The sequence below is a fragment of the Meleagris gallopavo genome, chromosome 1 (assembly GCF_905368555.1).
Source record: "Meleagris gallopavo chromosome 1, MGAL_WU_HG_1.1, whole genome shotgun sequence".
NCBI lineage: Eukaryota > Metazoa > Chordata > Aves > Galliformes > Phasianidae > Meleagris > Meleagris gallopavo.
Window position 1 is genome coordinate 122452327 of NC_139404.1, and position 26643 is coordinate 122478969.

The 26643-nt window shown below is 38.3% G+C and overlaps 1 protein-coding gene across 2 annotated transcripts in view; it reads left to right on the plus strand.

Annotated features, from left to right (window-relative positions):
- The window catches only part of MID1 (midline 1), a 246674-nt gene that overhangs the window by 41915 nt on the left and 178116 nt on the right, over positions 1-26643 (plus strand). Inside the window, exon 1 of one of the 2 annotated variants that reach the window (XM_085212395.1) lies at positions 13985-14131. The exons of the other annotated variant lie outside the window; for it this stretch is intronic. The gene's annotated coding sequence lies outside the window, so the exon portion shown is untranslated. Of the gene's footprint in view, positions 1-13984; positions 14132-26643 lie in introns of those variants that run through there. 2 annotated transcript variants of the gene reach the window in all.

Sequence of the window (26643 nt, forward strand, 5' to 3'; positions counted from 1 at the left end):
ATGGCATCATTTTGGGCAAGTGAATCAAAAACCATCTCCAAAAGAGTTGCTTGATGAAATGCAGTTTAGGGAGTCATTTGAACGAATTAATGTTTCATGGCTGAGGGAAACATTGACATTCATAAGCAACTGTGAAAAAGAAGAGAGTAAGATCGTATGTGCTTTAAGTGGGAGCAAATTTTAATATGAAAATGGAAATATAGTACAGGAGTTTTGGAGATAGGCTTGTGCAGAGACTTAATTAAGCAACCCAAGAAAACACACAAAAGCAAGACTGGTCTAAAGTCTTAAAATCCAGTATCTGAACAGTAAAAATGGTGTTGTCCTGGTTTAAATGTCCAATTTTTGTATAAAATTTATGAGCAATACATGAAGAGTAATTTGGCTTAAAAACAAGTATGGAGCAAATCTTCAGACAGAACAAACTCATTTCCCAGCCAGGTGCTATACTTAGAAAGAGTATCTATACAAATCAATCATGAAGTGTCTTTATGCAAGGCAGTAGGAAAGAAAAGATATGTCCCCCATGATGTTAATTCATTCCCAATTAGACAGAAACAGTTGAAAAAATTCTATGTGGCTGTTGCATCTTTCTGTCAGTGTAATGGCCAGCCCCCAGGGCTGTACTTTAAGGCGTGACTTCTGCTTTTCAGCCTCAAGTCTTGTGCTCCAAGGGAGTACACATCTAAGTCCCTTTGCACATACATGCCTGGCTTTCTTGACACTGGAAATTTCTGTATGTGTGTGGAGCAGAATGGCTGCCTTTAATCCAGAGTCCTTCAGTCAAAACAGGATACCACTTTTCCATTTATCACGAGTTATTTGACCCACTGACAAGCAATGGCTGCTGTGCATGACCCACTGTGCCTGTAGGAGTTTGATGGAAGTGGAGATCTTGCCACAAATGGAAGGGTGGGAATGATGTGGATAGCACTCAGCAGGGGAATTGGAGGCAGTGGGTTCCAACATATCTACCTACAGCAGTGAAATAGATTGTGCTGGCCTTCATTATTTCTGTCCTGGGAAGAGAAAGAGCAAGAATCTCAGGTTGCAGCTGCTTTGTTTGAAAGACTTGGTAACAAAATTTTGTGGAAAATGCTTCCAAATATTAGGGGGAAAAAAGCAAGATGATGGTTTCAAAGCTATGTGCTTTCATTCTTTGAACTACAAGGAAATTTTCCTTCTACATTACTCAAGTGGTGGATAATAATAGTGGTTTACTTTGCTATGTGCTAGGCCATGTCTTTTCCCTAAGATGTGCTAGAGATGGTTCTAGCTTATTCTAACCCCCATCTCTTTCCTAAGCTTACTCTTGTTGCAGTGTTATTGTTTTCCAGTCTCTTCTGTTTTAGTGCCTTCTCTCTCAATTTTTCATATACTTAATTTTGTTGAAAAGCAAAAAATGCGTTAAATTATACGTCTTCATAGTGTTAAGCACTCACTGTACCTATCCCAATATACCCCTATTATGAAGTTACCCTATAATGATGTTCTTTTAAAAAGGAGAAAATGAGGAAAGCAGAGTAATAACGGAGTGAATATGAAGAGGGGCGGGCTTGAATAGTAGCCCAGGCCCTGAGAGCATGCTGTGGTTTGGCATTTAAAGAAAAGAATGACTCTAAAGTCGCTTTCTTTGGGTAATAAAGAAAATGCCAGTGCAGCAATTTCTCTAATCACAGGAATCGACAGTTACTTTGAGACTGAGCCTGCCTGTTTGTTAATTAGTGTGGTGGAGTCGCTCTGCACTCAGCCCTGCATCTCAGCAGGCCCCTACTGCAAGATTTACATTTCACAGGGAGAAGCAGTCATAGTAATGAAACGATGCTTTGCAGAGATATGTGCGGAGAAGCACAGCTGGATTATGTAAATGTGATTTATCCAGCGCTGTAGCACTTGGGTCCTGTTACTCAGATGCTGATCTATAGTTCACTGATAGCTCTTGTGATTTTGTATATATGTGCGCAGTGATTGGTATTAGCTTTTAAGATCATTTATTTTTATGTATGCAATAAAGGGCTTACATCAAAGTTAATGCGTATCCTCTACATCTCTCCTGACAGCGTTTTGCGATGTTTATCTTCTCCAGCTTTGTCATCAGTCACAGTGACATTTTCAAAGGAGAAAGATTCCTACTGATTGCATAGAGTTTAGCACTGAAATTAAATGAGCCAAAGGTGCAAAGCAATCAAAATGTAACATGTGGTACCTATTTGCTCTGTTACATTGTCATTGTCAGTTTTCTCCTTTCAACTCAAAGAACAACTTAGGTTTTTCTAGTTATCTGAAAAAATGTCCAGGCATACGTAAGGGAAGGGAGTTTTGCAGAATTTTTGTTATTACCTCCACTGTGGCTGCAGTTTCTGAGCAGGCTGTCAAGTACCAGAGGGCTGCCACCTTTGTATGGATTTGCTTCTAACTCACTTGACCCATGTTGCATTCCTCGTGCTTCACCAGCTAGCCGTGAAAATGCAGACTAAAGGCTTTGTGCTTGCCACAGGCAGGGCAAGGGCTCGGCCCTCTTTCATTCTGCTGTCTCAATCCTTTTATTTTTCAGAGGATCAGAAGATGCGTTTAGCCTGATTTAGCACCTCTGAGGAGATTCATTTCTACAGGAGTTATGTGGAGTGTTGTGGGGCAGGCAAGAGGGACATGGAGGCATCGCACAGCGTCCCCTCCCTGCCCCAGGCAGCAGCAGGGGGAGGCGGCCAGGCTGGGGATAGGTGTGGGCCTGTGTGTCTGGAGGGGGTAAAATGAAGCCTGTGAGAAATCACCTTCAGGCACCAACTTTTTAACTGCTGACAGAGCTTAGTGCTCTCCCTAGAACCCCTACTTGCTCTTCACCTGAAAATATATTATTACTAATAGCATTTCTGCTCCATTAAAGTTATCTGTAAACGAGAGACAAGAGAATTGACCCCCCTTTTTTAAGCTCATCACTTTGGAGAATTTCCTGAAAGTGATTGAATTGCTGAGTTCAAACAGAGAGGAAAACATGCTGACAGCATGTTGCTTTTTCATTCTTTGTGCCAATAAGAAGATTTGAGTGGCTAAAATCCCCATTGTATTTCAGGAATGCAAGATAGGGTCAGGAATTGTAGAGAAAAAGAAGTTACCTTTGTTACTTGTTGACCCAGGAGCCTGTTGTGCCGATTTTGAACAAGTGAGCAGGCACTGACAACTCACTGAAATGAGATATTTGCGGATGGCTTGAGCTCTGTGGCTAGAGGCAGAGGAATCAAGGGCTAATGTAAAAACTCCAGAATGAAAATACACATTTAAGTGGTACATATACGCAAGTTTCTTTTTGAAAAACTGTAGTCCATACAGACTCATTTTAAATGAGTTTATAAACAAGATCATGTCTCTTCCTTGTTTAAAAAGTACAGTGAAAAGGGGTGGGATTTCAGCTTCTTGTACACATTCAAAATGTAAGAATTGTTAGGTTTTGATATTCAGATATTGGTATTTTAATATTTGACATTCACCACCTATAGGCAATTGTGAGCCAGGGTAGAGTGAGAGAGCCATAGAAATATATGAAAAAAGACTCAGACCAGCTCCAAATCTCATAAATCTGACTTAGTAAAATTGGAGCAGGAAGGTTAAGCACCAGTTTGGTATTATCTCTCATGTTCTTAGAGGGGCAGAGGCCCCAGTCATCCTCAGGATATCTGAGTGGTTACAGACTGGTTCTCTGGGGAAACCTTGTTTGTGTAGACCCAATAGTACTTCAGAGCAGACAAATTAAGTGCTTCTCATTTTTCCTCAAGCTTGAAACATTTTTCAGTTTGGATTTATTTTTCTTTTAGAAAAACCTCAATTCAGTAAGTGCTTCAGTAGTTGGCTCTTCATCTGAAAATGCCAATAGGGTAAAATGGAACAACGTTTTAGTGGATTGAAGGGCCAGATTCACAAGGAAAAGCTTATGATTCTGTAAATTTTACATTGTCTGTAATTCTACATTCTAAGATCCAGGTCTTAGAGAAAATTGCTTACACTGCTATTGGCTACGAGTTAACAGAAAGACATTCTGCTTTGCCTTATTTCTCCTTTCTTTGAGTAGTGAATAACTTTTGCAGTTCAATTTCATTGCTTTCTGTGAGATTCTGAAAATGCACTGCTGAGCTCAGGACTTCTTCCTTCATTTTTCTCATTTATAGAGGGTCAGCTACATTTATGCATAAGTGTTTGTAGGTTTTCTCGTTCTTTCCTTTTTGCCTTCTTCCTAAAAGAGCAAAGTAACTGAAAAATCAGACTTAAAGGTCTATTCTTGCTCAAAGACTGAGATCTCCAGTTGAAAGTCTGTATCTTTCTTTGAATGGAATAGTAGTAGTATACAACAAACTGATATTCATGCTTGTATTCTTCACACACTACTAAAAAGGCTGGTATTTGATAGATGGTGCCACAGAAGAAACTGTTGCACCATACCTCTGCCTCCTGCAGCATATTTATCTGATGTTTCCCTTAATTTCAATTTCTGGCTATATTTCTTATTAACAACTTATGTAATTGATTAGTATTTTCCATCTATTAAGTATACCTTAATATGCAAAAATGAATGAAATTTAAAATTATTCCTGAATGGTTCATGCTGATAATGTCTTTTCATTACAGCATAGTAACTTAGGAGGTTACCACAGCACGTCAGCGAAAATTAAGCTCAGTATTTTTCTGTTTTGAAGATAGATTTCTCTTGAGCCTTTTACTTTTCATCCAAAGAACACGTAAATGCCATAATAGTATTTGGAAGGTAACTACTTGTGTTGGTTCACATGTGTTTTCATTTCTCCATAAAAATGTTTCCCCATCATAGTTGCACAAAATATGAAATGTGATGTGGGACTAAAGCGAGTTGCTTACTGCCACACTGACAGTAGATAATGGAACTGATCTCAAGCACGTGCTTTTAGACTACCAAACTATATATTTTTTAATTTCTTACTATATCTTGGTGTGTATATGCTTTCAAAATAATGCGGTGTTACAAATAATCTAAAAATAACTGAATCTGGAACAAATGATGAAAGCACTAGTGAAAGAAAGACATTATTGTGCGTATCACAGGCTCCATCACTGCTGAAGTTTCTGTTAAAACTTCCATTAATTTCATTATGACCTGGAGCAGACTTCAAGACTAAAAGTTCCTGTCCATTTGGAATATGATTCCAGTTTAACTAGAGCAGTTGCATATACTGATTTTAAACAATGGGGAAAAAAAATCATAAAGGACAATTATTTAACTAAATATCCACTGGCATTTAATTTACAAAGACAAAACAACCCTATTGGCTCAGGAAATCAATAAATAAAATGTAAACTCTCTGGAGAGACACAGATGTTTAAAAATCTTCTTTCCATTTAATGTCTGTATTTCCTGCAGAGCAAAACCAAAAATACTAAATACTGTGTCTATGATCTTCCACAAGAAAGAATTCAGAGGAGCATGAACTGCATGAAACGCTGGAAATTTTTAACATCTGTGGTGGCTTGTTGTGTGCTTTGGAATAGAAATACTGAACTAGAAACATTTAGTTGATATACATGCCCTTTAAGTCACTGGGATTTCAGCTAAGCTAAAGTCTGGAAGCCAGCCATCAAAATTTGATTGACAAGATGTCTTACAACCTTGTCTGATTTTGTCCAATTTTTGGCCTTATTTCTGATTCCAGGAAAGTGAATGATAAACGTCTTGCTGCTGTCACTGGGGTTGGGCTGGGCTCTGCTATGATGTTACCAGCTGAAGTTCTAACAGGAAGTTATGCACACTGCTTCTGGTCATGATAGAATTATGGATGAATTTGAACATAATGACTTCTCCTTGCAGCTGCATGATGAAGCACCCAAAATGTCCATCCAACTGTTGCAATGTCTGAAAACCGTGATGCTTCTGTTTGGCGCATTTGATGTGCTGAAACATTTAATGTTGTGGTGCTCTGTGATTGCAGCTGGGAAGGCAGCAGGCACCTCAAACCATAGTCAATATTTCTACTGTACTGTTTTAGAAGATAATAAAAAGTGTTCAGAAAGAAATACATTTAGGCAGTGATGTTACATGCTATAGTGACCAGCTGGAAAAATATAAGACCATCTCACATGGTTGGCTAAGCTGCTGCTATGTCTTGTCTGCTTTAAACTGTTCAACACTGAATGCTTTCTGTAGATACACATGAGCTGAAACCTGACTTTCTGCTGCCAACCTTAAATATCTCAGCAGTGTTACTACAATGAAGCAACTTCTATTCTTTATGGATGCTTTGTTGCTGATATTTTCTGCAAATATTCTGAAGAAACAGTTTATTAACTGACAGCCTGAAGAATACATTTCTGGAAAATAATCTAGGGAATAGAGAGAAACCTTGTTTAAATTGTGTTTAAGCCTTTGAAGCTGTGAGCATTAGTTGTAGATGTTTTTACCAGCTCTGAGAGCTGTAGTTGTTTTCATTCTGGAAAAACTTTTCACACTGTGAGCACCCAGCATATTGCCCAAATGACAGCTAGGAGAAAGTTTCTCAGCTGGAATAATACAAGAATTCATTAGTATAAGTAATCAGCTTGCTACTAATAAAATGAAATGATTCAGAAATGTTCTAGTGAATATATTTGTGAATTACATCAAGATACACCAAATCATTTTTCTTCTCTCTATTTTTGAAGAAAAAGTAGTATTTGAGAAAACCATTGTTTAGTGCAAGGTGTTCAGTTTTCAGCCACTTCTATCACAGTCAGTTGAAATCAGGATAATTTGTGTCAGACATATATTCCCCATCACTTGATTTAAAGTGAAATGATGATCTAATGGTGAATTCACCTTTTTCATGTTTTAGTATGTTTGGTTCTTTCAAGCACAAGGAGCATAGGCTTAGAATGATACTCTGATAACTCACAGCTGTTTCAGTGGCACATATCTTTAATTTGCACTTATTCATAGTCTTCATTAGAGAACAAAGTCTCTCCCTTTATTTTCTCCTTATCCTTTCCTTGAGGATTGTATGGGATTGTTATCATTCTTGATTTAATTAAATCATTTCACAGCAGTGAACACTCTAAATAAGAACATGTGACAGAACTCTGGAAATTCTGGCATTGCAGCAACTTCTTTTTCTTCTTACTAAGCACAGCACTATATCTGCAGATATTCATGTATTATTTAAAAGAAAATTTAATGATTTTTTAATTTTAATTGTTTTCTCTTGTCCAAAGGAATGTTGCCCTGCTGGCATCTCTTTAACCCACTGCAAAACATGCTCATTCTGCCTGATTTCTGAAGTCTGTTAGTCTATAACATCACAGAACCTTCCTGTTTATCTTCAGTCAAGCCATGATTCACTTATATGTATGCACTGGCTTTACAATGAAGCTGAACACTGAAATACAGCCCTGCAAATCAAGGACTGCTTGTATATATTTAATTTTTGGACAAACAGTACTGACAAGTTCATTGTGATCATTAACATATTTCTTAATTAATTTCACTGAACCCCAAGCTTGTATGTGCTGCAGAATGCATTCCTTTGAGGACTTCTTTTTTTTTGTTGTTTTTGTTTTTTTTCTTTTCTTTTTTTAAGATGTGAAAAAAAGCTACATTAGTTCTTGAATAAGATACAGTTATCTTATCCCTGTAAACCTAAACTTATTGTCACGACAGCTGGAGAGGAGCAGCACTCACTCTCTTTCTTTATGTTTCTCTCTTTGGCAACAACAATTGGTGCATGAAAAGTGTTCCTCTTCCAAATGACACTCACAGCTCTGCCAAAAAAAAGTGAGAAGGGGAATTCAGTAAATTAAAGGAACAGACTATTTATCATTACTGCAAATAATTCTGTTAGAATTTTAGCAAAGTTTAGTTTTTAAAGGTTCGAGAAATGAAAGTTAATAACTTCCAGGACTGCTTTGAAAATTAGAACGATTTCTAAGATCCAATGAATAAGAGGTCATCAAGCAGATGAGAGAAAGCTCTTAGAGAGTTAGTTCCACAGTGGGTGCCTGACATCACATTTGGCACCAAACATTTTGTCTTTTCTCCACAAGGTGCAGCTTCATACATGTATGTGCTAACCCATTTATTACTTTAAAATGCAGAACAAGTTTCATTTGCAGAAAGCCTGGCCTCTCCAGGAGCTCAGTTCTTACCTCATACCTGTTAGCACCTGGGGCTTTTTCAAAGAGTAGTGTTTTCAGGGGTAAATGCCTACTCATAAAGCTATACCTTCTTGAAATATATTGGTTTAAAAAAAAAAAAAAAGTTTTAATTGAGAAAAAACAGGGCTGAAGCAGGATTGCTGGTTAGCATCAGAGCTACTCTTGCACCTGGGCTGTGGCAGGTACAGTTTGGGATCATTGCTACACATGATTGGGCACACAGATAATTAAAACCAGGTTATGTCCATTTCAGTGATGATGAGAAATTTCATTTATGATTTTAAGCACCTGGTGCTATTCCTTGCTTCTTCTCCACATATCTGTCTGCATATTTACACACTCCTAAAGTCTGTGTTTTTTGGGTACCTGCTAGATGTATGAAGGCTTGCAGCAGAAAGCCAGCAGGCTCGGATGCCATGAATTGGGTTAACATGGGAAGTCGTGACTGCCACGGAACTCACCACTTTGAGCAAATATCCACAATGGTATTTGGAGTACCAAAGAATTCTTATTAATATAACCTTTAAAAGAAAAATTATTTCTGCAGTTACAGCTTCGGAAAGGCATTTTTAGAGAGGCAAAGAGTCTGTGGCAGTTCTGGGAATAAAAGTCAGATTTGCCGGCTGTAAATCATGTGTCTTAACCACAAAACTTTTTCCTTCTCAGAAAATCCAATTTTGTCCTGGCCTGTATCCTTGATTATTGCTTTTTTAAAGAATCTGCAGATCTTGGTTTGGTTTCCTTGGTGTCATACGATACTTCAGAATTATGTCTCAGATGAACGATCTCTGGGTATTGAGAGGCAGTATATTAACTTACTTAGGTTGGGTATTCTAACAATGACTGCAATTATATTTTACTGTTGTCTGTCCAGGATGTGTCTGATCCCATGATTGCTGGTTCATTTTAACAGTAATAAGCATGTGTATTTTTTAAACGTGTGGGGGTATTTGGGTATGACAAAAGGTCCTTCAGATATCAGCTACCATTAGAATTGGTTGTCGTTGCTTATATAAGCAATGAAAGCTGTGATAGAGAGCTCAGTTAGCCAAGTAGACTTTCATTATTAATAAAATTGGTTTTGTTCTTTGTTTTTTTTTTTCTTTTCTTTTTTTTTTTTTTTCAGAGCAACTATTCTGGGACTCTTACAGTTATCATATTAAAAATATGCTTTCCACCTTTTGCAGTTAACTAGTAGGAGGGAAGTGTTTCAATACCATCATCTTTCTAGGCACTAAAAAAGAGTCTTTCTGCCGAAGTTCTTAAAGTTTTAAACTACACAGAATGTAGTTTAAATACGTAAATACTGCCAAAATCTTCAGACTTTGCTCTCTGTATAGCTCAGCTCTGGAAGGATGATTAGAAATTTTAAGAAGCTGGTAGCCTTCCTTTCCTGTTAAACATTTAAGTACTCAGGAGAGTTTAAGAACTATATAGACGTCCCGTACTCCTACTTTTCAATACTATTTTGAGGTCTTGCATGTTCTTCTTTTAGAGAAAAATACACGGAATTTGATGTAAAATTGGAGCAATAATCATAGTGCTTTGCTGTTCTGCAGTGTTCCCTCTTCATGGTGCCTATCAAATGTTATGACAAATATTGTGGTATGTACATCATCCCCAAACTAGGGAATATTACAGGTACAATCCCAAGTCGAGACTCTTAAATATCTATTTTGAATTTTGTAATGGTCAGAGATACAGTCCTCCTTTTCTGAGCTGCGACTATGTAGATCATATTATTCCTTTCATTTCTATGGAGTCATTACATTTGTATGCTGAAATCTTCCCTTTAGATATGAACTTAAAAGGTCTGCAGTCTTTCATACATTAACACGTTTAAGTAGTTGGCAGCATTTGTGGATCGGGTGGAGATACAGATGCTCAATATTTGTAATGCAGCCACAAAATGGTATATCTGAAATTATGTGGCTTGAAAATAAAGTGCAGGGTTGTTATTCTCCCAGCTCCCACAAATCAACTGAAAGACCTCTGTTACGCTGAGGACAAAGGGAGGCAACTGACACTTTGTATTAACAGAGACACCTTAGCCTTTTTTGTAAAATTAGACTTTTCTTCATTTTCCCATTGTTTATTGTATTTTCAACTGTAATGATTGTGGGGGATGTTACAGTGCAGAGTGGGCACTCTACCATCTGTACACATTTCTCCTGCAAAATGATGCTTCTATTTGACTGGAACTTTTGCACGCTGGTTCAGTATATTTTTAAGGAGATAAGGTCAATATATTTTAGTATGGAGTACATAATTACTACATAATTAGATTTCTCTCTGTAGCATGCTTTCTGCTTTAGGCAGGTAGCATACAGTAATTAGGAAAGTAGGGTGACCTGCAGACAACATACACAGGACAGTGTAGCATGCATACTCTTTGAGCAGCTCATTCTCCAGAGAGAAGTGAATTGGTTAATTACCTTCTGCAGTATGTGCGTATCCTCTCAAGCCACATGTAAATGCTGTTTAAAGTAAGTAACTGAAAGCAAAACATGAGATGTAATTTGTTACCATGCTCAAATAAATGTGATAAAAGTCATCTCCCTTAATAATACATGATAGATTTGTGTGAGATGTGAAAAATACACTAACTGTGCTTGTAAGGAAATGACCTCCATAATTCATTTGAACTTTACCTTTCATCTGCTATGAGCACATTTGTCAGAGAGATCAGTCTCTATTCCCAGCTCTGCTGCATGCCTCAATACATCCCCTCTCACTTTCTATTTGCATTTTTCCTTCCCTTTATCTAGCAAAGGAAGGGACAAAGAAGCAGGAAAGCAAAATATCTTTCAAATGAGGTATGGATTCAGACTATAGGACTTGTGATGTGGACTAGTAAAGAACGTTAATTGTGCAGGAGATACAGCTCAATCGAGTCTCTGTGCCTGCCAGCTCTGTTTATGTTTTATTCAACTTTTGTTTAGTTTAGCAAACCTGTTGCAATTACAGCATCACACTGCTTTATTTTCTCAAGTGTGTTGCACACATAAGGATCAAATAAGAGCTGATATGATTCTATTAATAGTTTTTAGTTCTTCATTTTTTTTCGTACTTTACAATTCAGCTGGGCATAGGAGAGGAATTCTGAGAAGATAAGCTCACATAAAGCAGTTGGAAGGAGCCTCCCTGACTGAGCATCACTTTCCTGCTTTTTCAGCCCAAAAAAGGGGAATTTCTCTTCAGGATGCACTCTATTACAGCACTGGAAGACAGAAATCTACTGTATTTTAGCTTCAGACTTCATTAAACTTCTCTGTATAGACTTGCATTATTCGAACAGGAAGCAATTATTTCCCAATTATAAAGTCTTTTCTCATTGGAAAGGTTTTGTGGATATTGTTAAATGAGTTTATTAATTCCTATTCTTAGACATCAATTTTCCATGTTTAAGTGAAAACAGACTTTGCTAGACCAATCAGATAAAGTCCTGCCTGCATCAAGAGATCTGTTCTGCAAGTCATTTGGGGTCCTCCAGACCTGCAGTAGCATCTCCTAATCACACATTCCCCAGTTTACAGATAGGTTTCTATGCCTGATCTGATTACACTGTTTCTGAAAAAGTGGGATCGCTCTGTGGTCTTTCACTGTGTCAGAAGGAGTGGTTGTGAAGAGTAATAACTCCTGTGGATGGGGTAATCAAAGCACCAGGCTGTTGCTGTTTGGGTGATTTGCCCAGTCATCGGGGAGCTGCAGTAGTGAAGACAGTTGTAGGGCTAACATAGTGTTTCATTGCTCTAGAAATTACTCTATTTGTTTAACTCTGCTGTTCAATTGACTGGTTCATTCCTTTCAGAGCCTTTAGACTTAGATAAATCTGCTCATAGGATCATTGGGACAATTCAAGTTGGAAGGAACCTTGTAGGTAATCTCACCAATCCTTTCTTTAGTTGTATTATAAGCTGCAAATGTACATGAAAAGCAGTTAAGGTTTTGGGTTTTTTACTATTCATTTTAGTCCATATTATTGTTGGATGCTAACTGATGACATAATATAAAGCACCTTATTAAAGTAAGCTGACAAAAACCATTCAGCTAACTAACATGGACATTTTCCATGCCCATAAAAATGCCATTAATTCAATTAGGGTATGAATTAGCAAATTCACAAAGATTTGTCATATATATATATATATTTTCTATTTAAGTTTCATCCACTTTTAGATCTTTCATTCAGACTGGAATCTTTTGAGTCTGCTAACACCATCAAGGAAAAAAAAAGTATGTGTGTCTTTAAAAGTACCATTCCATTACTAAATGGTGTTGAAACACTTATTCTAACAATTAACTTCCATAATATGCTTGGGAACGTTACTTAAAGTAATGAATTTAGGACAGCAATATAGCAGGAGGGTAAAAATATATTTTTAAGTTGAATCTGTCTGTCTACCTTTGGAAGACATGTTTTCTTTTACATGTAATGATTTTCTACTTTAATACATGCTGGTACTGAAGACTGTGAGGTAATGTTCCTCCTAAAAGCAGCTGTACTACAGAAACACGTATTTATATTTTCAGACAGGTGTGGCAGTGCCTTTGGTTTTATTTTTTTGTCAGGTACCAATATCTTAATTGGATATTTCAGGGGTTTACTGTATCTTTTTGCATCAAAATATGTACCATTAAAGACTGAAACACAGATCATTACACATCCCTGTTAATTACAGTGTGATTAATTTATCTGTCTGTTAATTGGGTGTGTGATGTGCCATGTGTTCTGATACTCCCATAACTCTGTTAGTGCCAAATGTCTGGCCTGGAGTCTGGCAGAACTCTCTTTGCTGGTTCTTTAAGTGTCTGGTACATCCACAACCACATTTCATGTATTTACTAAGTGCAGTGATTGAATCCAGCTGTTTGCGTTCCATGTCATGCTATCATTTGTCAGCCACTCATCATGAGAGTTGGGCAGAAAACAATTTTCCCATCCCATTAAAAAAAAAAAAGAAAAAAAAAAAAAAGCATTTTAAGGCTGTTACCTAGAAAGGCAGAAAAATAAAGCAAACAAACAAAAACAATATTTGCCTCCTTATGCGAGTCACTTCAAATGAGGAGATTTGGATTTGAAACTGTGAGATGGATATCTCCATGAAAGATTTATCTTGTTTAATAAATATTTTGGAATGATAATTTCCTAATGAAAAGTGTTTAGTTTCCTAATCTGTGACTTTTTCTATGCAGCAGAGTTACTATTTCCCCAAAGATGATCACTCCTAGTTGCTAGAGGTAGACTTTTATATTTTTTTTTCATTTCAGTGACTGCCAAAGCTTTGGGAAAAGCAGACATTGCACACTGGTTCCCCTCTCACCACGCTGCATCACCCATGCTTCATATAATACTATCTGATTTATCTGCTGAGTGTATGGATTGAATTTACTGTCCCTTTTTTGTATTGCAGTCACTGTCAGCAACACAGGAGTAGTAAGTGCATGTCTTTTCAGTGTTTTTTTTTCCAACATAAAATCATAAAATGGTTTGTGTTGGAAGGGACCTTTAAGATCATCTAGTTCCAACTCCCCTGCTATGGGCAGGGACATCTCCCTCAAACCAGGTTGGTCAGAGCCCCATCCAGCCTGGCCTTGAGTGCTTCCAGGGAGGGGGCATCCACAACTTCTCTGGGCAACCTGTTCCAGCATCTCACCACTCTCACAGTAAAGAATTTCTTCCTCATATCTAGTCTAAATCTATCTTCTTCCAGTTTAAAACCATTTCCCTCATCCTGTCACTATATGTCCTTATAAAAAGTCCCTCCCCAGCTTTCCTGTAGGCCTCCTTCAGGTACTGGAAGGCTGCTATAAGGCCACCTCAGATCCTTCTCTTTTCTAGGCTGAAGAGCCTCAGCTCTCTCACACTGTCCTCATAAGGGAGATGCTCCAGCCCTCTGATCATCTTCACGACCCTCTTCTGGACTCTCTCCAACAGTTCTGCATCCTTCTTGTGTTGGTATTCCCAGAATTGGACACAGTACTCCAGGTGAGCTCTCAAGCCATTCCCCACCCAACCTGTATTTGTGCTTGGGATCGCCTCAACCCAGATGCAGGATCTTGCACTTGGCCTTGCTGAACTACATGAGATTGGCATGGGCCCACCTTTCAAGCCTGTCCAGGTCCCTTTGATTAGCATCCCTTCTCTCTAGCATGTCAACTGCACCATTCAGCTTGATGTTGTCTGCAAACTTGCTGAGGGTACACTCAATCCCACTGTCTTTGTCACCTACAAAGATGTTAAATAACACTAGTTCCAACACTCATCCCTGAGGAACACCACTCATCACTGGTCTCTACTTGGACATTGAGCTGTTGACTGCAACTCTGCATATGACCATCCAGCCAACTCCTTATCCAGTGAGTGATTCATCGATCAAATCCATTTTCCTCCAATTGGTGACCAGGATGTCATGTGGAACAGTGTCAAACACTTCGCATAAGTCCAGATAGATGACATCAGTTGCTCTGCCTTTATACACTGATGCTGTAACTCCATCTTAAAAGGCCACCAAGTTTATCAGGCATGACTTCCCTTTGGTGAAGCCATGTTGGTTACTGCCAGTCACCTCATCTTTATTTTCCACATGCCTAAGTAGGCCTTCAGGAGATCTGCTCCATGATCTTTCAGGCAGAGCTGAGACTGACTGGCTTGTAGTTCACTGGGTCTTCTTTTTTTCCTTCACGAAAACAGAGGTTATGTTTCCCCTTTTCCAATCAGTGGGAACTTCACCAGACTTCCAGGACCTTTCAAATATGATGGATAGTGGCTTGGCTATCCATCATATGGATCACATGGAAGGATCTACTTCTATTACCCACTTCAATGTCAATTCTGGCCCTAATTTTAGTGCTGAATTTTATTATTCATCATATTATACCACATTATACACTATTATTTTAATATTATTTTCTACTTGAAAAGTACATTATTCTAGGCACTGTACCAGCATAGTAGATGATTGTCTTTCACAGACTAAAATTGAGGATGTAAGGATTTACAGTCTTACTGTGTTTAGCCTAAATCCCTGCTGCAGTGTATAACTTAAAATATCTACTTATTGGAAATTTTGACGTAACAAATATACTGTGGCTGTGGAGGTGTTGGCCCTTAAGGGAGAATGGAAAAGGGGAAGAAAAGGAAAGAACAGTCTATTATTTTTTTCTCAGATCTGGGTATAAGCCGAGGGTTGAATGCTAGAAAGCCTAGAGCTAATTGGCATAGGAGTGAGGAATAGCACTGTACTCAAATGTTGGGTAACTATGAGCACTGCAGACTTTCAAATTGCTGGTCAGCAACTACCTGAACACTGGAATTGTTGCAACTAAACTATCTAACACTACTGTGGTATGTCTACGCGTGCAGTAGCGTCTTTGGTGACTACAGCACGTACCTACTTTGGTCACACTGAATGCAATAAGGTTTTCAAAGATTTTTTTATCGGTTGGCTCTCAGAAATGTGCTTAGGGTGACTTTCTACTCCTTCTAGTCTTTTCTTTGTAGTACAGCAGTATGTATATGGTCTTCTCAAGAAGTTTCCAGTACTTCCATGCCAGTAGTTCCTAGTGGCCTGTCTGCTGTTCAGTTACTTTGGTATCTAGCATGTTGCAAGAAGTTGGACAATACCAGTACAGCTCTTGCGTGCTTAGCTCATCAGTTTTCTCTATTACTGGAAAGGAGAAGATATCATTTTTGAATATTATTTGAATGTTTTATTAAATTGTAAGTGAATGCTTTAGAAAGTGAAATTCTTTATAGGCAAAATGACTAGATAATTTCTAAATTGTATAAATCTCTCTTCTGATTTATGGTTATTAGTATTCATTCTGTAAAAACATCAGTAGTAAAAGGAACACGCCAATGAACAGGGTTTTTTTAATACATTCCTTGACTTGTAGTGTATGAATAATTTCTGAAAGATACTATTAACTGGCAACAACTCTATCCACCAGTTTATTTCTTATAATACCAGTAATAGGGATGGTAACTTCATGATTATTTTCTTTACATGTGTATATATATATATATATAAAGCTATAGCTGTGAGCTGTGGATCTTCTTCTCTCATATATTTTTTATATATAGACATGAAGACTTTTTTACTGTAATCCTCCGTGGCATAGCTGGATGTCTCATGATGTTTAATGGCTTTTTCTTAACAGTGCTTATCTTTTGAGGAAACAATATCTCCGTTTTAAAGGCAGGCAAGGAAAGAACAGTGAGCTCAGGATTACCTAAGGTCAGCGTGCAAGCACACAATAGCAACAGAAGTGGACTGCAAACTTTGAAATGGTGTTTTCATGTCTAGTCTTCCTCTCCAAAATATCTGTTCTTCTGTTGCAGACTGCTTATTTATAAGAAACATTGCCACTCATTATGAGATTTAGCCTTGTGTTAATGGCAAGGTACTGATGATTATGTCTCTTCTCCCCAGTAGCCTTTGAAAATGTGGTCATCAGTACACCAGAATGTTGCCTGTGAGCCGTTATTGTTGTCACAGTCACCATTCAAGTGATAGAAATTGTCAGAGAAAAAGGGTTGCTCATATGAAAGCATCCCTGCAATATAAGCTGACCACTGGCTGTCAGGCATGCTGGGCTGGCTCACTGCGTGATCCAGCATAAGCAAGGCTGACTTCCAGCCTCTGAGCACAAAGCATGGTGTGTGGGATAGCTGGCCAGCTCTCTGGCCCCCTGCTCCCAGACCATGGGGCTGACCCCCAGCTTGGGGAGCATGACCCCTGCCAGTGCTGCTGAAATGGGCTCAGTTCTCCCAGCCTAGATGCTGGGCTCAGAGTGCAGTTTTCGACAACAGAAATGGTAATGGGAAAAACATTTGTCTTTGGAGGCACTGCTGCCACCAAAGAGAATATTCACTCCCATTCTTATTTAAATAAAGTGCATGTTCAGGACTTCACTTGTTTTAAAATCTCACTGAGTTCTCTGAGGAAAGAAAAATAGAAGCATGCTGTCAAGCTTCTCTGGCAATTAAAAGCAAAATAAAAGGACATTTATTATGCTGGGATTTAGAGTGTGTAATTTCAGTGACGTGAACGCACATATATGTGTGTACATATATATGCATGGATATGTAAGTTCACATCTGCAGAGGAAAAATAAATGTTGGTAACTAGCAGTAGGACAAGAAGGAATGGCTTCAAATTGCACCAAGGGAGGTTCAGGTTGGATATTAGGAAAAAATTCTCTGAAAGAGTGGTCAGGCACTGGAATGGAGTGTGTAGGGAGATGGTGCAGTACTGTCCCTGGAGGTGTACAAGAAATGTCTAGAGGTATTGAGGGACATGGTTTAGTGTAAAATATTGACGACAGGTGGACGATTGGAGAGGATGATCTTGGAGGTCCTTTCCAGCCTTGATGATTTTTTGGTTCTATGATCATCAGCAAAAAGCTGGGATGTCTGAATGATTTGATAACAGTATTTCATGGAATTAAAAAGTTTCTTATCTAATTGAACTACATTCACTCAAGTAAACTGGTTGCATTCAGAGGAACCGTTTTTACAAATAAGCCATGTTTTTACAAATAAGCCCTGCTTAGGACTTGGAACTGCCTGACTTTATAGACAGCACTACCTATGCTGTCACCTCTCCCTGTTCCACGATGAGTATCACCACACACTTGCAAATCAGCACTTCGGTATCAATTCTGATGGACTTAACCTCTCCATAAGTTGGCACTCCCCATAGGCTCTTGATGACTCAGTGCTTGGGTCTTGATAACATTAACGTCCTTACCATTCTGACAATGGGTGTCTGTACATCCTAGGGCCAGAGAGGGGAAGAAAGAAGGGCTGGGGTGTACCTTGACAGCCCAAAGACATGGTAAAGACATTTGCCAGTTGTTTGGTTATGCTAACCATACTGCCAGGGGTAAGGAACACGTCACACTGGAACTTGTGCAATTGGCTAGAATTATATTTTATTAGTGGCAATATATTATTCTTTATGTTAATAAAACTGTAGCTTATACTCAGACATAAAGAGGAGAGCATTTTTAAATAATTTAACAGAGAAATGTCAGAGTAAATGGAGGGAAACGATATGCAAAGTTATTTTATATGCTACACATGAAACATGAGGTGCCCTGGCTCCTGGTGGCGATTAAGTTTTAAAGCCCATTCCTCTCAAATGATGTGTTTTATTGTTTGTTTCTTTAAGGTTATACTCTTGTTGTGATGATTCTCCTAACAAAATATTTGGATGCATAAATAAATGTAAATTAAACTATGAAATCATGAGGGTTTTTTATACACGCCAGTTTCTATCTATCAGAGGATTCATTCTGAATGATGGATATTTTTAAATCTTTTTTTAATTGCCAAATCACAGAATGGTTGAGGTTGGAAGGCATCTCTGGAGGCCATCTGGTGCAATCCCCTGCTCAAGCAGAGCCACTCAGAGCAGGGTGCCCAGGCCCGTATCAGACAATTTTTGGAGTTTTCCAAGGAAGGAGGCTTCACACACTCTAGGCATCCTGTGCCAGAGCTCAATCATCATTAAAGAAATGCTTCCTAATGTTCAGAGGGAACTCCTTATGTTCTAGTTTGTGCCCATTGCCTCTTGTCCTGTCACTATTTACTCTCCCTTCGGGTATTTACAGACATTACTGAGATTATCTTCTCTTGGCTTCATGATCAGCTCTCAGCCTCTCCTTGTGTGAGAGATACTCCACTCTTCTTAATCATCTTTTGAGCCCTTCCTCTGATTCCCTCCGGTGTGTTCATATCTCTCTTGAACTGAGCAGCCTGGAACTGGATGCTGTGCTCCAGTCCATAACAGTGCTGAGCAGAGGGCACTCTGTTACAGTTGGGTTTCATCAAGACTGCCTGAAAATGCGCAGTGCTCTTCCTGTACAGACCCCAGATGTTCCAGTTGGTTTTACAGTGCTCAATCACAGTTTTCAAACCTTACCTGAAGGCCAGCTGTTGGGACAGTGACAAGCTGAGGTAAAAAACACTGATTAAGAGCCAGCTGACATTATGTACTTCAACTAAACTTTCCCTTTACATGCCAGCTCTAGGCCAGCTCCTGATCCAGTAATAGCTGATCAATTGAGACAACAGGTTGGAGACCCACAGGAGATTTGGGACAAGGTCTTAAGCCACCTGTTCATGGTTCAACATACTGTCCAGAGAGGTACCTGGAAGCCACCAGGTACTGATCTATCTACCTTCTGGCTTCAGTGGGAGTTGGAGCAGACACTTAATGCACTCAGAAAGACTAATGATTGTTAGTGTTTTAAAACTCAAGTCAAATATTACATATAAATTTATATTTGTATATAAAAATGCAGATTTCTTGAATATTTATGTGAAAGTTAAAGCTGTCCTTTTGTTTTCAGTGAAGGACGTAGTCTTCTAAATTCTCAGCTTTGTGAGACAAAGCTACATGATCATGTTGCAAAGGATGATCTATCTGGTAGAATTTTTTGTTTGTATTAATAAGCCCTCCTGATATTGAAATAAACTTTTGCTGTAGTCCATTAATGAAAACTACACTAATGCGGGTGTTGAGTGTACCACAGCAAAATTTTATCAGACAAGAGGTTGATTATGGTACTCAGCAACAGATCCTGTTGTACTCCCAGTTATTGACAGTTAAGTGGAACAAATGCAAAACCAAGACTAGAGCTTCCTAAAATGGAAAATGGAAACCGAAGAAAAACTTTTTAGCCACTGTGATTTTTTTTTTATTTTTATTTTTAAATGCAAAACAATGCATGATTAATTTATAGGAAACAGTGTTATTTCTCCAGGCAGACTCTCCATGATTTTTTTTTTTTTTTTTTTTGAGACATAATAAATACTGTTGCCATAAACACAATTAAAATAAGAACTCTTGACAACTCATTTTAACTCTCTTAGGCTTGAGAGTAAACTGAGCTGCCCAGAGAGAGCTGGTGAAAGAGTTTTCTTGCTGTAATTGTAATAAGGGAAATTTAAAAACCACAATCTGTTTCAAGTAAAAAATGAACAACTGAATATTGTCTCGAACATTTTTTCCTTTTCTTAGCATGTCTTTGGGCAAGTGGCATTATTGGGCTCTGGATACAGATGCTATTGCTGTTATGAAAGTAAAACCATTGTTTCTGAACCCTTCAGTCCATTAATTCAAAATCTGTATTTGCAGAGCCTTCACTCTGGAGTGCTAAGAAAATAAAAAAAATAAAAGCTAGGAATAAATCATGAATAGAGATCAAATCATATAATCTATTTATTTCTGGTATTATGCTTCATATGTAATGATAGAAGTGACACGCTCAATATGATTGAAAATGTAGTTCATTATTTCATGCAGTGTATCATCATTCTTTTTCTCTATCTAGTATTTACTCCACAGTCATGGTCATTCTCAGACTGGCATGCCATTTTAGCTATTAAAATATTACAGAAACATAACAGAACATTTTTTAAAGAATGTCGGGGGGAGAGGTATGAACATTTGTGGTTAGTATTAAGCTTTCCTCTGACAACTAAGATTAATACCATTATTTTTATATGATTTTATCTTTTTTTGGTGTAGGGAAAATACAGATTTCAGGCTCAGCTTCTATATATCTTCCTTATGTAATGTGTAAATTCTAATAGTTTTCTTTCTTGAGGCACGCTGGCAAGTGTATCTACTAAGTGGCTTTACATCTGAAGAATTTGTGATGGTGATCACAGTTTTACACGATTTAACCATAGGAGGGAGCCTCTCCTCTTTCAAAGTTGAGCAGGAAGATGCAATCATGGGCATTTGGAGGTATCTTTAAAACAGAAACTTGCATATTCCTACCAGTTTGCATCCCAAAGTGTAAATGCTCCTTTCTCTAAGACTGATCTATGCCTGCTTCACAGCAAGTATATTTACAGAGAAGTCAGGCCTGCTTGTTCCAGAGAGATTTGTGCAGAAATGATAAAACCCTGCTCCCAACAGAGTGTAAGACTGTCCTAATGTTTGAACATGAACAGTATTCTTTCTTTATTAGAAAGTAGCTGGGCTGCATAAATATCTGTCACAACCCTTCCTCCCCTACCCCCCCAAAAAATAAGCAAACAACAACCATAGTGGTTGGAGAATCTTGAGAAAAAGAATAACTAAAATAACTTAAATCTTAATATGCTAATTCATTTAAATTGCCAATGATTTCATTTTTTATTATGAAATTGGAAGGAATCTACCCCTAAAGTTTTCTGTTGTCAGAAATGATTTCCCACGTTACTTATGCTTGATGATTCAGCTCATGTCTGAGCTCATGGTGAGCAGATGTGTTAACCATCAGGCCTTCCATCCTCTTCCTCATCTTACAAGTTTGAGGCTGGCCTCTACATAAGAGACAGGGATTGTTGCTGTAATACAATAGAATGAGTGGCACTTGCAGTGTCCAGAGTGACCTCATAGGAGGTGCGAAGGGGAAAATGGCATCTTACAAAGCTGTTTTTCTAAGTTTATCCCCTTATTATTTCAATCCTTGGCCATATTATTGCTTTCTGAATCCTCTATGCTCAGTTTATACTCTGAAATCTATGCTGGACAGCCACAGGTTTACCTTACGTTATTCTGAACAAATGAAAAATCCCACATTTTCTCATAGCAAGAGCAGTGCATTGAATTAACAGAGGCATTTCTCACACCTAATATTCTACTTTCCCCATGTATGTTATTGGATAATGTCCAGATAAAGTCATATGTTATTTTTTCTTGTCATGTGAATGTGATGATAACTCCTAGGAGAAATATTTAACAAAGGGGTAAATCTGCACCAGTTCTAAAGTTACAGATCATCAGTACAAATTCTTGTTCCTAGAATTGAGTTTAATGTAAGGAGTCTGATTAACTGTAAGATGTTGACAATGTTGCTTGCAGTAGTTTGCAGGGTGTTTCCCACCAGTTATTTATACCATATGTCTGTATGCCACTTTATTCCTTACTTCTCCTCCATCTTCACAAATACCCCCAAATTCATTACATTAATTTTCTTTTGTTTTGGAAGAAGTGGACAAGAATACTGCTACATAAATCACTGTGTATATGCTTTCACTGTAGCAATATCTGTAAGATTTAACTGGAGTTAGAATTCCACTGTGCTGCAAAGTTCTGAAATACAAGGAAAATGTATGCCTCTCCTCCAAAGAACTTAACAGCCTGAGGCTTCCAGCCTAGGAATTTCTATGCAGATGTTTGTCTTTAAGCACAGAAAGGGCCACAAAATCTCAGTGGTTGGGCTTTTGAGGGTCTTTCGGCTCCTCCATGCCTGTGTCCCTGGATCTGCTCCTATCAGTCAGTCTGTCTGTAGCAGCACAGTAACTTGTGGACGCCATCTCTCATGCGTGTCCAACTTTTGGCTTGCCTGGGCCACACTGAATGAAGGAGAATTATCTTGGGCCAAATATACGTGGGTTACTCCAAAAGTAATGCCTCCTAGTTGTTTCCATGGAAACTGCGACCAATACAAAGACCACAACAACAATATTTGATAAAACAAATTCTCCGCTACAAAATACTCTTTTTCAACATATTCACCTCCATTAGCTATGCATTTTCACCAGCAATGAACAAGAGCCTGCATGCTGTGCTCATCAAAACCTGAACCAGTGGAGGTGACCCACTGTCAGTATCACTACTGAAACATACCACCCACCCCTCACTGTGTTCAGATCCACTGTTTGATCTCCATCAACGTTCAGCAAGCATCAATGAATCTTAGTGGGTGCCTTTTTTCCACAGCGAGGAATTAAATTCCCCGCCTTTGCTTCATACACAAACCCATGTTAGACACCATTGTGTCAGACTGGCCTGCTGCTGCCTCTGTCAGACAACAACAAAATTTAATGGAATATTGGTGGAAAGCTTCAACCTTTACTGCCATACCACCAACATCCATCTTTGATGTTGCAAGCCAACACAATAAAATAGGAGGCATTACTTTTGGAGCAGCCCTCATAAGCTATATAATATAGTTACTATATGCAACAAAGATTATTTAAATTAAAACAGTAAAAAAGAGCACTCAAACCATAAAGCTAGTGAGATATGTGATCTTGCTTTTGTGAAACTACCGTATCACCCTGGTTTGATGGCGGTGGTTGCAAGGTATTCATCAGAGATTTTTGATGAAATGTTACTCTTTCTGTACTTCATCCTTACAAATAGTTGTTCACAAATGTACATACTGCTAAAAGCAATGGCATGACTAAGGTGTGGCTGTGAAGTGAGAGCTATTTTTTCCTATTCATAGGACTGTGTTTAGCCAATGTATCAAAACGCATAAAATAATTTGCCATAAATTGAGTTAGCACTGCAGTGATCCCCGTGTCCTGGTTTCAGCCCAAACTGCGTTAACAGCTGTGGGGTCATTGCTGAGTGACAGATGCACACTTGTGCTGGGCCAGGCCTCTCAGCAGAGCAGAGCCACCACCATGGTGGTGCAAGGCAGGGAGTGGCCACACTGTGAGCTGTGCCAGGACGTGTTCAGCCAACAGACACAGGTTGGACATGCCTGTTGTATCTGACCAATTAAGGAGATTGTAGGAGAATGTCCACAGCAGTCTGCAGCTAATGGAAAAGTGAAGAAGAGAATTCAGCCCCCCAAACTGCACAGCAGGAACACAGCTTTGCCTGCTGTTGCTGGGACCTTGTGAAGCCCTCCTGGGCCCAGGTGGCCTGCTCATCACTGGGCTGGAGAAAGGGCAGCATTACAGGGACCCTTTCTGTCCACAGAAAAGCAGCACCCAACTGAACAGCATTGGCTTATCTCTGACTAGGCTTTCTATGACCAGCATGCTCCAAAAAGGTGCTTGGAACATGTTTTCTACCCAAGTTACACAGAGTGACACCATTCTGTTCCCTGTGGGCGCTGCTGTGCTCCTTCCTCTATGAATAGAGAAGGTATGAAGATCTAAGCTGTTACAAACCACAGGCTGCTCTTGCCATTTGCTGTTTTTATCTTGTTCTTCTATCACACTTCTAGGAGGACTAACACATTTACGGAGGTTCACAGGCTAGATGAACATGCTTGTTGGCTGACAAGCTTTGAAGTGTAAAGCCAAATACCCTCAGTTTTACACATACACTGCTAAAGTAAACCCAGCTGCACTGCTGAATCCTTACTTTCATCCAACTCGGGAAAAAAGGGAAAGCAAAGAGAGAGCAGTTAGATTGAGCCCCTGGAGATCAAACTCTTGACAAAGGGAAACATCAACTTGGGTAAAGTTGCAGTTGTTGCTCTGTAATCAATCCTATTTCTTATTTCTTACCCTTTTACTCAGCTATCTTTTTCTACCTTTTTTTTTTTTTTTCCCCCTCTTTACTGCTAACCATCCTTCCTTCTCCACCTTTCTGCCCTTCCAGTTTCAAATCTGACACTGCATTGGTTTCTCGGAAGACACACTCTGTGACATAGCCAAAGAATGTCTCTGCTTTTCAACATAAATATGTTAAAGGCTGGCTGGGCATAAGACACTGAACAGCTTTATCCATGAATAGTAAAGCTGTAATATTAGTTGACTATATTAAAGAGTTTTTTAAAAGATATGTTCTCCAGAGCATCTGTTGGCTATTTATGCAGTTTACATTTCTTGATCAAAGTTGCATGATGCGTGTAGCCCTGAAATATGCATTTCTGTTTATAAGGATATGCTGCACCCATTTTCCACATTTCCTTTAAAAAATGTCATTTTTGTGCTAGGAAAAGATAAAAATGCAAAATCAAAGAAGGGCACTGGACTGAAATCATCATTCACAGCTATGATTCTCAGAGAGTTTAGCAAACTTTAAAGTTTCTTTTTGATGGCATCTTTTCCAGTGCATTTGTCTGCATCATTCTGCTGTGGAAAAGTTGATTTCAAATGTGTTTAAAATTGCTATGAAAAATACAGGGCTATTATCCAAATAACCTTGCTTTCTGCTTTTTGTTAATCCAAGAAACACAGAAAGAGAACAACTGCTATGCAAACAAGGTTGTTTTTTTTTTTTTTTGTCAAATGATAGAAATAAAAGAGGACATGACTGAGAGCAAGTGAAAAAAAAAAAAACAAACAATGAAGCAGAGTGTCTAAACCTAGTGATATATCCTAAAGCTCAGACTTCTTTCAGGCATTTGTCATGTGTTATCTGAAAATTATATTCTGCTACAAGCATAAGAAAAATGAGTTCTTCCAATTTTTTGGTGCTTGCTGGTTTTACTATTATGTTCTATTATGAGATATTTTTTTCCCTACACAAACTCATTTTAACTGGTTTCCAGGTACAGGAATGACCTTGTAAGGCTTTTCAGAGCTCCTTTTGGTAGTGGTTATCATAGTTTGTTCTGTATGGGATGGCATGAACTTTACTATTTAAAGGCCATAAAGGGGTCTGTGAATGGGTTTTACTGTTTATAAAACATTTAATGTGTTTCCCTCTTTACAAGTGGGAATTTTAAAGTTCTCAGATTGTTAAAACAGACACAAGGAAACAAAGACAGCAGTTTAGTTGCTGCAATTAGGAGATAAATGATTCACAAATACACCTCTTAAAACTCTTTTTTAGAGAATGAAATTCATGCTACTTGACTTTCACCATGCTAGATTCCTACTTAAATCCCCAGATTGGAGCACTGAAAGCAAGCAGGTAGTTCTAAAGTGGTTCCAAGAACCTTTCTCCTTTCCCTTCCCCCCAAAAAGCAGCCGCAAAACAACATCATGTAAATCTGAATTGAACTGGTTAAACAGAAGGTGATTGCAGATGTACATGTACATGAATCTTAGATTTTACTTTTGAGGTAGGTATCAATCACTCTCTCACTTCTCATTATTTATCTTTCCATATTTTCATGAGTTGGGCACTGGCTCACAGAAATGCTACAGAATTAAGAATATTCATGAATATTAAAGTACATAAATACCATTATTTGACGCAGAGTGAATCTTTATGGAAAGACAATGGTATTTTTTGAGTCACATACATTTATACATTTTTGCTACTGAAAGGACTTCCTGTATATTTTTTAGGCAGACTTATAAATATAAAATCTAAAATGATAACATGTGATTACAAATACAAAATATTTCAACACTTGATCTCAAATACAGGGTAAACTATAAATTAGTCCTTCTTCTCTGAAATAATATGTCAGAGTACAAGGTACAGTAGTGTGGAATAGGAAAGATTTGGCATCTGACCAGAGACTTCTTTGTGCCAGGTCATTTGGCCTCCGCATCTGCCCATAAAATCAGTGATTTGATGCCCTCTGGTATTATCATAATGAACCCATCAGAACTGATGAAAAAGCAGTAACAAAGGCATAAAGATATTAGCAGTCTGTGTTCCTCCTTAGGGAAATAAGAGGCTGAATTTACATTTTAGGATATTTGTTAATGAGCTCAAGCCTATGGAGGGTGGAGTCTCGCATTTCAGAGCATTCATTCATCAACTTCCTTTTCCAACTTTTTCATGAAAAGGCAATTTATTATTGGAGAGTTCTGCAAAAAACTGCCGGTTTTTATGTGAAATAGATGAA